Source organism: Lepisma saccharinum, chromosome 15 (genome assembly GCF_977018435.1).
Source record: "Lepisma saccharinum chromosome 15, izLepSacc3.1, whole genome shotgun sequence".
Classification (NCBI taxonomy): Eukaryota; Metazoa; Arthropoda; class Insecta; order Zygentoma; family Lepismatidae; genus Lepisma; species Lepisma saccharinum.
The window spans coordinates 11,940,066-11,953,013 of record NC_139243.1 but is presented as its reverse complement, the minus strand read 5'-3'; the positions used below and the strand labels follow the sequence as shown (position 1 = coordinate 11,953,013).

Here is a 12,948-nt window from a genome sequence, read left to right as displayed (position 1 = left end):
TTACATAAAATAAATAATTGCAATATTATCTAGTGCGTACTGAGTAAACGTATAACAGATGTATGTATGCATATGTATATGTGTGCGTATGCGGGCAAAGAGGAGTCGCCCCCTTAAAAAATAAATTTCAGTCCTAAATTATATATTTCACGCACATGACTTCATTTCAGTCACAGTAATTATAAATTATTATTATAAAGTATTAATATTTACAAGTAAGTTCGACGGATTGTTATTGTTAGAGGAGCACCATAACTGCAAACTGTTTTTTGGTGCCTTGCTTGTCCTCATCGACAAAATCCTTGGGATACTCATGTTCCCATCCCAGGATGTAAATCCAACGATGAGGATGTAGATGATGGGATATATCCAAGAATAAGTCAACTTTCATTTAGACACAATTTTATTTCACGCTTGAGTTGCTATACTGCTATTTTCCATACATTTATAGCAGTGATAGGATCTTGGTGCAGTCTCGATTTTTCTCACGGATATTCCATTTGATCTTGTTTCGATATATCTCTGTCGCGATACCATCCTATGGAGAACGGCACTGAGACGAAAGTGCAAGCAGAGAATTAAGTTGAAGGAAAGACACACAGACAAGAATGAGTTAGAGGTGAAGAGACTGACATACACAAAGAGACGTGAGATAAATTTGGGATAACGAGAAACAAAGACAAGGAGAGGGGGAAAGGAAAAGAATAAATTACAATGTGGAAAAAGAGGGTGATGGGCAGAAAGGAAATATGGACAGAGAGAATAAGAGAGTAGAACAAATTTAGGGAGAGGGAGAGAGGCAAGCTGAAGAAACAATAGAGAGAGACAGAGAGAATGAAATAATGATAGAGAAAAAGAGAGAGGGGGAAGAAACAAGAATCAGAGAGAGGGTGTAAAGGGATACAAACACACAGACACAGACACACACACACACACACACAGACAGAGAGAGAGAGAGAGAGAGAGAGAGAGAGAGAATGGAAATATAAGACAGTGAGAAACATACCATGGGGACAGGGGCGCCGACTTGTCAAAATTATTGGGGGGGCTCTGATCACTGAAATAAATTAATGAATGACTCACTCCCTCCCTTTTTTAAGTTTTGGCCTCAGTGTTCGGAATCTCGTAAAAACCCATGAATTCCTCAAAAATATAAAATTTTCATTCACAGTTCGAATGCAGAATGTCAATTGTTCACATTCCCGACTTTTAATATCTGCTACCACGGAGCGCAAAACAGATCTCCCTAATATATCAACTCTCGTTCTGAATGTCATGGGAGATCCATTTGTAGCCCGAACGTCCCATCCACTCCCCTAGTTCATGCACATCGACTTTTGAAACTTTTTAGTAAAAATGTTAACAACACTCATAATTATATACTTACGTTAGTATATAGTAATAAGTCGTGTGTATTGCTGTCTCTGGTTATACCCCCCCCCAAGTTTATGGTTTAGCGGTCTCAGCCCCCCAGCGTTGATGGTCTAGAACATTTCAAATGTGCATTTAAAGTTAAGTTCATGTGGCACAATTCAGAGTAAACTTTACAAGAGAAGCAAAGTAATACATTAGATCCTCTGAAGCAAATTATTTGGGGGGCTCTGTCCTAACATTGGGGCCTCGAGCCCTGCAGTCGGCGCCTATGCATGGGGAGAAACCAGGGAATTAGGGAACGAGGAAGCATAAAACAGAAACAGAAACAGAAAGAGGAGGGAGGGAGGGAGGAAGAGAGTGTGTGTGTGAGAGAGAGAGAGATAGAGAGAGTGAAACAGCGAGAAAAGGAAATGTAAAAGACAGCTAGAGGAGGAGACATGAGGTGCAGAAAGCGAGAGAGGGAAGCGATAGAAACACACACACACACACACAGAGAGAGAGAGAGAGAGAGAGAGAGAGAGAGAGAGAGAGAGAGAGAGAGAGAGAGAGAGAGAGAGAGAGAGAACACATGAGTTTGAATCAGCATCATATGTTGATACGTCTTTACATAAAAGAAACGATAACCTTTCTTTCATTACCCCATGCACCATTTCTGCATTCTGAGAGCTCTGATAATTTCGGGGATATTAAACATTGCAAGTACGTTGTGCAACTCACAAGAGTATTGATAAGCAAAAGTAATGAAATAACTTTTCTAACGATTTTACCTCTAATATGTCATCGTCGAGGAATGTTCGTCCTTCTTTCCTTCTAAGATGTTTTCTCCTGAAGTATGAATCGTCGACAATATGACCAGACCATGATAACTCTATACTTTTAATGTCGGGACAATCCCGTACATGTTTCAAGTCTCTACAAGTATCCATGATGAGAAGGATTTTTATTTATTTGGATGCAAGATACTTTATGACGTATCGTTATATCACAAACATTAAATTCAATTGGTCAAACTTTCTTCATCAACACTTGCACACAAATCGTTATCACCTTATTTGGGTAACCAAGATTAAGAGGAACAGAACGGTTTTATCACAATTCGTTTCGTTGCACAAGGCAAATATAACAATGTTTATTTTCGGAATGTTGGGAATCAGACCGAACTGCGCATGCGCGAACGGGAGTGGAGTGTGCCGGCTCTTTGCAGCAGACGAAACGTTCAGTCTGCGTTAGAAGTAACGAGGGAGGTGCTGGAATTGTGTTTTATGTGTCAGCTGGTTCACGCGTGCCATACAGCGAATGAATCAAGCACTCGGGAACTCCACGAGCCGATCGGTGCAAGGGCTATTATCCTGTGTCTTTAGAAGTAGTGCACTTTTCGACAAAAGATCAACGAAAATAAAGGTAAGTAGACTGAATTGTTTGCTTTTTCGCAACACTTCCTGTCTGACTTCTTATCAGTCATAACAAGTTTCCTTCCTCGTGCTTTGCAACATGGAGGTTAGCGAAGTGTCAAACTTTAAAAAAGGAACTTCTTTAAATATGACGCTGTACGCATTAATGTATCAGTTCCGCCATCACTTTACATGTTTTAGCTGACACTATCACAGAACCCTTTACAAACTGTATCACTCGAGAATTATGTGAAATTATTTTTTAAATCTTCGCTACCCGGCGGAGGCACATAGTGCTTTGGATCCCACTTTAAACTGTAGGTTCAGTCCCGATTAGCCTTACTGTGCATAAGGTGGACTTAAGACACCAACTCAAACCAAACAGAACTCTTTTATTAATCGATAAATTTCGATGTTTTATGTAATATAAAATCTGTTTCAGTGTGCGGAAACCACAAATAACCGACAAAATTGATCCCAAAGTACGGATCCTTCTATGTTGCCGTTTTTTATTCGTAAAAACCGGTTGTGAATTTGAGTAATAGCAAAAAAGCACGTGGAATGATAACTTCACATAACCTAACAAAAACGTCGAAAATTGCGTCAAGCCTTTTGCAAGTTTTGAATCCTTCTTGTTTGATTTGCTTTTATTTTATAATACATTTTAATCTAAAATAATATTTATTGTAAATTTATTGACTTTGTATTACTATTTTGTTTTTATAATGCGGTTGTTGATTGTCGTCTCGGGTGCTATGCGTGAAGCCTTCGGGTTGCATTGCTTCAGGCTTAAAAAAAAACACATCTCTGTGAGCTAAAAACAACTGAAATCGTATATGTTCAACATCATCTGCAAAAAACAAACAACATTTTTCTATTTTTAAAGGGGCGTCCATAGGATCAAAGGACTAAAGTGGCAAATAAATATACAGTATTATCCCTACCCAGATAACATTTGTATATGACAACTGATTCAATGTAGGGCAGGGATCAAGGGTTTTATCCTTGGTGGTACACTACACATTGGTTCGGATTTCACTTTCAACTGTCCCGATTAGCCCTGAACATAAAGTGGACTTCAAATAAAACTTTTACAAGTAAAGTTTTTAAACTGATTCAAGATTTATACAAGAACGGTCGTGCCTTAGACCAGAATGTGAGCTCTCATTCGCCGAAAAATTAAGAGTCCAGAAAAATTGATTACATTTGTGATAGTTCGGGAAAACGTCAAGTTTTTTAACTAAGATTTTGCAAGTGCGTTTAATTTTTCTTTATGTTCTCCCAAATAGCGTTGTGGTAATGTTCATAGTTTCCTTGCAATCGAGGGGTCCCGGGTTTGATACCCGGTGGAGGCACATAGTGGTTCAGATTTTATTTTAAACTGTAGGTCCAGTCCCGATTGGCCTGTGTGCATAAAGTAGACTTCAAAACTCAAACAAGAAACTATTTTTTAAAATTTCTTCCATCTCCTTACCATATTCTTCCTTATTGCTTGTAACTACATTTTCCATATTTTCTTTCTGATTTCTCTTCTTTTATTTCTCAATCACTCACTCTCTAGCTTTCTTAACCCCGAAGGTTTGAGGCCGCAGCAACACAAGCCTTCCATCTGTCCCTATCTTGAGCAAGATCGGAAGATCTGGTCGGAATTTATTCGGCCTACGTATAGGGCCGGTGGCAACCCACCATCGTGAGGAAATTGGGGAGCTCCGAGTGAGTGAGCGTAACCCGGTCGAGAAGACCTACAACAACGGCTGGGGGTTCGTCGGGCTGATCACCAGTCACCCCAATACTGGTCTAAGACCTCCACGCTATAACAGGTGACGGCGGAACAGTGTGGGAGGGAGACCAGCAGTCGGTAGGTAAGCCAAGGCCCGCCAAGGTGCTGTAGAGCTGTTGGGTTATGTTAATAATAATATCTGGACAGGAATACAAATTGTGCAGTTCTACATCACGTAACCTTCTCCACTCACCTGTCTCCTCATTCCTTTTAGGTCCAAAGATTTATTCATTATATATTTATAGATATATTTATTTCTGCTCCCCTTTTTTCCGTCTTCTTTTTCCACCACTTTACAACCCTTTATCGCTTTTGAACATTCTTATATGTTATTTTCTTTTTGTTGTGTTTCTTTCGTTTCGTCTTCAATACGTTGTAACGAAAATATGTGAAGAAAGAAAAATGAATGAAGATAAGGCGAGGAAAGAATTGGGTAGTTTCACTCTGCCTGTTTTTTGTTTTCTGTTCTTAATTTATAAACATGTCCTTTGAGCAGTAACGGATCCAGGAGGGGTTGGTGGGTTGAACGCCCTTCGTTAGGCCAGTCCCCTCTCCAACACAGATTTAATTAGGTTTATTTTACGTTGCTTTTGTGCCACTTTTAGCTAATCACGACGAAGTGTATTAAGGTACAGTACAGTCCCAAACACATATGGACACAACCGTGAGTCCAGGCGCCTTAGCCGCGTTAGCCTGCAAAAATGCAGCCCAGGGTATAGTATGTGCAAGAGACGTAAACCTCCCCTCTCAGCAAGGAATTAAAAACTGGGTAAAGAACCTTTTTTAGCCCAAATTTCTATGTTTATGGGGTGTATGTAGGGTAAAATAAATCTGACTGCCCCTCAGTAAATATCTCCGCCCCCCATTCATGCTCTCTGGCGCAATGATTGTGCTGTATTCTGTCTGTTCATTTCTCACGGTGGACTGGTTATCACAACGCGCTAGGACACCAGGGGTCCCAGGTTCGAAATCCGTCCTGGGTATGGGTGTTCTTTGTGAGTGTCCGTTGATCAATTTCATCATATCATTATTCATCCTCATCTTCGGATTTCTTCTTCTTTTCGTTTGCCTTTCCCTGGTAGACCAGCAACAGCTGGACCTCGCCCAGCAATAAAGTCAATTCAATTCAATCTTCCTTTGTCTAAATTTCTTCTGCTCAGGCTCGTAGCCAGAATTTTATTTTGGGGGGCTCATCCCTTATCAGCAGCCGCCATCTAAAAGCGAAAAAGTGGGGGGTTCTTTCCTGCTAAGGAACTAAACTTAATAACCATTATACATATTTGTAGAATTTCTGGGGCTTTAGCCCCCCGAACCCCTCCTCCCTTGACTACGTGCCTGCTTCTGTTCTCTTCCTTCCATCTTCTTTTCTGTTTGCACATATTCCCCTGACCTTCAGGTCTTTGCGAGCAGCCTTTCTACAAGTACTTATTGAGTTAATGGAGATTAGGCAGTTACAGTGTGACGTTCATAAGCGAGAAGTTGAGGACACTTTTGGTGATTGCTTTGGCGTGTCATTGTATTTTACGGCATGCATTACGCCACCCGTCACCGTCCTACAAGAAACGGTAGTTTGCAATTGGTATTATGTCAGCTCGGATTTCAAGAACTGTTGCTACCACCGAAAGTTACCGCAACTTGTGGTAATTTATGAATTTCTCAATGTCATTGCCAGGTTTCAATCGGAGACAAATGACTGAGCATATTTGTTATGTCACCGTGGTTCAAAAGTGAATTGTGTCGCCAAGAAGATGACTTACGAAATGCAAACGCTCTCTTTGTTTCCCTTTTTCCCTTATTTTATTTTCAGTTTCTTTCCCTAACCTCTTCCTTTCTCTCTCTCTCTCTCCCTTCTTCTTCTCTCCTTTCCTTCTTCTCTCCCTCTCTGTGCATATCAGTTACTTACCTCTCTCTCAATCTCTCTCTCTCTCTATTCCTTTCTTCTCTCTCTCTCTCTCTATTCCTTTCTTCTCTCTCTCTCTCTCTCTATCCCTTGCTTCTTTTGTCTCTCTCTGTGCATATCAGTTACTTACTTCTCTCTCAATCTCTCTCCCCCTTCCATCTTCTCTCCCTCTCTGTGCATATCAGTTATTGACCTCTTTCTCTCTCCCTCTCTATCCCTTTCTTCTTCTGTCCCTCTCTGTGCATATCAGTTACTTACCTCAATATCTCTCTCTCTCTCTCTCTATCCCTTCGTTCTTCTCTCCCTCTCTGTGCATATCAGTTACTTACTTCTCTCTCTCTCTTTCTTCTCTCCCTCTCTGTGCATATCAGTTACTTACCTCTCTCTCAATCTCTCTCTCTATTCCTTTCTTCTCTCTCTCTCTCTCTGTCCCTTGCTTCTTTTGTCTCTCTCTGTGCATATCAGTTACTTACTTCTCTCTCAATCTCTCTCTCTCCCCCTTCCATCTTCTCTCCCTCTCTGTGCATATCAGTTATTGACCTCTCTCTCTCTCTCCCTCTCTATCCCTTTCTTCTTCTGTCCCTCTCTGTGCATATCAGTTACTTACCTCAATATCTCTCTCTCTCTCTCTCTCTCTCTATCCCTTCGTTCTTCTCTCCCTCTCTGTGCATATCAGTTACTTACTTCTCTCTCTCTCTCTCTCTCTTTCTTCTCTCTCTCTCTGTACATATCAGTTACTTACCTCTCTCTTAATCTCTCTCTCCCCCCTCCCTGTGTTTCTTTCAATTTCTCACTCTTCCCCAGTGGCGTACGCAGAGGGGAGGCTGATGGGGATACAGCCCCTCCCGAAATAAAATCCTGCCTTTTATTCTCGTGTGTTTCTCTTAAGTCCCCTTTATGCACAGATAGGCTAATCGGGACTGGACCTATAGTTTAAAGTGGGGCCCATGTGCCTCCACCGGACTACGAACCCGGGACCTCTTGAATACAAGACAAGGACGTTACCACTATTCCATGGGAGAGAGGGAGACGTCAATTCTTATTCTTGTTGTGAAGAAATACTTGCGACATAAAAGCTTGGGAGCCAGTTATAATTGATATACCCTTAAATACTATAAAAATGGACTAAAACAGCTGTTATTTGTCGTTTTTCGTGTTTGCTGGAGCCGACCTGCGTGGCGTAGTGTTTAGCACAGCACGCTACGACGCCAGGAGTCTCAGGTTCGACTCCCGTCCTGACCGTTCTTTGTGAGTGTCCCTTCATCATCATCACTCATCCTCATCTGCGCGATTAGTCAAAAGTGACAGAAAAGCGTTGTAAAAATTAGGCATATCAACCACTCAGTCAATCTTGATTACTGGGAAAAGTTGGGGGGGGGGCTGGTTGCCCCGAGATTTGTTGGATTGAGGTTTCTCTCGTTTTATGATCCTTATTAGATTTTGGTTCGCAAATCCACGTACCTAAGACAAAGCCTTTGTAATCAATTTAATCAACTCCTTTCACGAATTGCCATATTGACTCACCTGTATGCAAGCGCCCTGGAGTTGAACATTAAGATCCTTCCATTTTTTCTTCCGTATTCTTTTTTACCAAGGTGCTACATGATTACAGCGATGCGTATCATTCGAGGGCGACAAGTTGCAAACTTGTTTTCGAAGGGATGCAGCGTTGGGAGTTCCATTGAACTATATTTAGCACGTTCTAAGCAGAGCAGGTGTAGGGAAGCATGAGCTACCTGCGTCGCTCTTCTTGTTATCGATAAGGTTGAAGGAATTTTCGTTCCATTGTCCCTTGAGTGCCGAACAAAACTATTTTGTGTTGGGAAGGGTTTTTTTTTTGGTCGAGGACCTGGCACGGATGTTTTGCAGTTCAGGAATCCACAAGTTTCTTTAGCAGCTTGGTTGGTGGGACATTGACGTGTCCATGTCGGGTGATTGGAGTTGGCCATGGCAAAAAGGAACTCGATCTAAAGTTCCCACCACACATTTGAAAGAACTGTACAGTGGGATGCGCAGATAATGCCACACAAACTTCCCAGCACTATTCTTATATTGTACGTATTTTTAAAGGAATGTACGATCACTAACACTTACACGAAAAAGCACAAAAATAATCTATTTTTTAATTAGATATTTTTATTCGACGCAGACGTTTTGTTTCTTTGCAACACATTAACTTACTTACTTACTTAGTCGCGTCCTCTTCTACCTGCCGGTGTCGAGGGGTTACAGAGAGTTCTCCAGACGTTTCTGTCCATCGCCTTTTCCTGTGCCTCTTTCCATCTTATGCTTCGTTTCTCCAAAATCTCTTTGACACTCATATTCCATGTCTTTCTTGGTCTTCCTTTTGGTCTTGTTCCTTGTGGACGTGCTTCCCATATCTGTTTTGGCAGTCTCGTCTCACTCATTCTGCTCAAATGGCCGAACCATCTGAGTTGATTACGTTCAACTGTTTCTTGTAGTGGCTGAGCATTTAAAGATTGCCGGATGGTTTGATTCCTTATCCGATCTTTCCTGGTTTTCCCACTTATTCTTCGAAGGTACCTCATTTCCATTGTTTGTACATTTTGCAGGTGTTTTCCAGTCATTGTCCAATTTTCACTGCTATATGTAAGTGTTGGTATATAAATTGTTTTATATACAGTGAATTTTGTTTGGGTAGATATTTCTTTTTTGCCTATAAATCCTCGGTTTATCATTTGATATAGCTTTCCTGTCTTCATGATTCTATCTCTTATTTCTTCCTCTTCTTTTCCTTGACTGTTTATAATATAACACATTAACTACGGTGGAGAATTTTTTGAGATTGGTTATGGTTCTTCTGTGGTCTTTTTTAACCTTTATCATTCCCCCTTTCTCTCTTCCTCAGTTACTTCTCTGTTTCTCTTTCTTCTTTACTTTGTCCCTATTTTTGGTTTTAATTCTATCCTCCGCCCTTCCTTTCTTCCCTTCTCTCTCTTCTATTTTTTAGTCTTTCTTATTTTGTCTCTTGTTTTCTTTCTTTGCAAAACAGTGATATATTTTCCTCTCTCACTCTGACTTTCTTCCGTCTTTCATTTTTCTGTCTCTTTGTGTGTATCTTTCCTTTTCTGTTGCATTGCATTTCCTTCTCTCTGTTTTCCTTCCTTTGTTTCTATTTCATTTCTATCCCTTTCCTGATTTTCTTTTATATTTTTCTATTTCCTTCTCTACGAAACACATATTTTCATCTCTTTCTCTCCCTTCTTTATTGTATATTTACTTCTCTCTTCCTTTCTACCATCTTTTCTTTTTCTTTCTTTGTACAGCTATTTTCCTACTCTTTTCTTTTCTTTTCATTCTCCTCCGTTCTTCCACAGTTTCTGTAATTTTCTTTCATTCTCTTTCTCTTTCTCTCTCTTTGTCTCTATCTCTTCCTCACTCTCTTTCTCTCTCTCTCTCTTTCTCTCTCTCTCTTTCTCTCTCTCTTTCTCTCTCTCTCTTTCTCTCTCTCTTTCTCTTTCTCTCTCTCTTTCTCTCTCTCTTTCTCTCTCTCTCTTTCTCACTCTCTTTCTCTCTTTCTCTCTCTCTCTTTCTCTCTCTCTCTTTCTCTCTTTCTTTCTCTCTTTCTCTCTCTTTCTCTCTTCCCTCTCTCTCTCTTTCTCTCTCTCTCTTTCTCTCTTCCCCCTCTCTCTCTTTCTCTCTCTCTTCCATCTCTCTCTGTTTCTCTCTCTCTTTCTCTCTTTCTCTTTTTCTCTCTTTCTCTTTCTCTCTCTCTCTCTTTCTCTCTCTTTCTCTCTCTCTCTCTTTCTCTCTCTCTCTTCCCTCTCTCTCTCTTTCTCTCCCTCTCTCCCTCTCCCTCTCTCTCTCTCACACACTCTCTCTGTGAAGCTTGTTATTTTAGAAATGGTTCTGAAAATTCCTTACGTTAGGCAAAAGTGTAAGCTGAATGTTCGGACAAATGCTTCTCCAAAACATGATCCAACGTGAAGAAGGGTGTCGTAATTCTCTTCAGACAGGCTCGTTGGCGAGGAGTTTTATCAAACGCTCATGTTGAGAATGTGGGTGGGTCCATAGTTCCTGGGAACTCGTTGCAGCTGATAAAAAAATGTACAATGGACAAGAATGGAAGAACAGCAGACGCTGTTACGGATGCGGCAGGCCAAAAAAATCGTTTTCGTTTGTGTTGTATTTTGGGTCTGTCTCCGGAATGAAATGTTGCCTCGTCGTCCTAAAGTACGCGTATATGGCAGTCTAAGAGTACTGAACTACTGAGACCCAAGACACCTCTGTAAATCGAGACGCTTTGGTAAACAAGCGCGAATATTCCGCACAAGCCAAAATTGTTTGTGTGCAACATATTAGAACATACTAGTGTAGTGGCCAATTGGTAATATATTTTGTTATTGTTATTGCACACTTAATCTATTAGCGAAAATTGTGAACCTGTACTAGTTCAGGATAGAAATCCATTTTTTCTAGTGCTTGTAGCGTCAAAACGAAGCGTCAGACAAAATAATCGTTATTAAGAAAGGGTTTTTCGCTTAGTGTTACAATGAACTTTCGACTTTCGATAGAATCGTTACAAGCCAGAAATATCCGGGACTACAATGGAATATGTTATTAGCACCTCATTCGCTATTCAAATTACCACTATGGCTCTAGTGTCGCTCCATCTATGGGATAGATCGTTTGTTTATATTCGTGTGTACAGTGGGAGCAGAAATATTGCTCGATGATTATTTTCATTATTTTTTCTCTTGTATCATACGTGTTTTTAAGGGATGAATTTATACGTATGCTGGTGCAGAAGTTGTCACCAGCTTGAGTGCGTGAATATGGCGATGGACTAATTGCTTGGTAATACTCATTCATCCCACTGTACAACGTGATTCTTGGTAATCTGCTTCAGAATAAATAGTAAACTGCTCCCCTGTGCTTTGCACCACGCCATGAAGGCGTATAGAGGGTGTGGGGTTAGGGCTCCACACGTTCTTGATCTCTGCCGAGCTGGGGTGATGTGATCAGCACCACGCTTCTGGCCGCCTTTACCCCCCCCAGAGTTTCCTCCAGGTGTCCACTTCAGAATAGAAGGAACTTTTGAATTTTCGTAATATTTTCGTGTGTTGCGTAATCAATGTGAACTCTGAAGTTTCTACGTAACGACTGTGATCAGAAATACAGAAAATTCAGTCACAATAAGTGCGTATGCGTTTGCGTTGTAAGATAGTGTTGTTGTTCGTACCTCATGTTATAAATGAAAATATTCGAGATGACATACGTATTAGTGAAAAATTGCTGTAAAAATAATTTTCGTCTTTACAGGGGTGCATTTTGTGGAGTGCTTGGAACGCATTAAAGAAAAATAATACCTTAGTTGGACTGAACTTGGGGAGATATTTATTGCGAAGTGTAACGCTGCATGTCATATTTTGAGATCCATTTTTGCCTTGCATTTGTCAAATATATTCCGTGAGGATAACATATGAATGATATCAACATGTGACGTAGGAGAGAGACTTTGGGTGGTTGTCGTTGGCTCGATAAGTCACGGACACTTGTGGATTGTAACGATTCCATTGAAAATCAATGTATTCATTACAACCCAGAATTGCCCGTGACTGTACCATTCTTGCGTTTTCTCCATTTGTGTCTACATGACGAGACAAGCATTCCCCACCTCCCCTATCGTGAAGATTGCTTGCGTCGTCGCCTTGTAATCAAGGAGCCCCGGGTTCGATACCCGGTGAAGGCAGATTACATACTGATTCGGATCCCACTTCAAACTGTAGGTCCAGTCCCGATCAGACCATCTATGCATAAAGTGAACTTCAACAAGCATTCCCAGACAGCCTGAGTAGTTCCAAAATCTCTCGCCAGATGTCATATCGGATAGCTTGAATCTCGAATAGCCAGCCAGCCTCCTACTCTTTTACACAGCTGATCCTGTATCTTTCTTTCTAGTTGCGACACGAGATTATTTTAAGTAGGAACAGAAAAACTGAACAACGCATAAAGGAGGAGGGAGATTAGCAAGTGAATGAAAAAAGCGGGCCTACTGCCACCAAAAACGAGTAGCACCCTTGTTGGGAAGTGACGAAAGAGCTGCCACAAATTCGCCGCTCATTTGTTTTAATCATTGCGCAAATTGCTAGCTGCAAGTGTTGCCCTCTGCAGGGAAATTGCTTAAGTGTTAAGCTGTCCTTCCATTAATTCCGGTTTTGCAAATTCGCACATGTGTTCAGTTACGCATGAGTCAGATTGTAGCATTCTTTTGTGTTGGTGCAGAGAGGATGGTACGAATAATACGTGAAGTAGAACCATGGTCGTATGCAAGGGTTCAAACCCCTCTCGTTGGTTTAGTAAACATTTTACACTAATCAAATAAACATCTCAAAAACCATTGGTTGAAAAGTTTTTGAAGGTTATATTAATATCACACACAAAAAGTAGGTTTATTAACATTTACATTGTTAAATGTTAAAACGATATTGATACGAATAATATAATGTAGGCCTATATCAAGCTAATACAGGGTGTCCCAA

The 12,948-nt window shown here is 40.7% G+C and overlaps 1 protein-coding gene across 1 annotated transcript in view; it reads left to right on the top strand.

The window, feature by feature from the left end:
* The first annotated feature begins 2,610 nt into the window (after positions 1-2,610).
* The window catches only part of LOC145999583 (BTB/POZ domain-containing protein 2-like), a 113,703-nt gene continuing 103,365 nt past the window's right edge, over positions 2,611-12,948 (top strand). The window contains exon 1 of the mRNA XM_083136614.1: positions 2,611-2,775. The gene's annotated coding sequence lies outside the window, so the exon portion shown is untranslated. The remainder of the gene's footprint in view (positions 2,776-12,948) is intronic.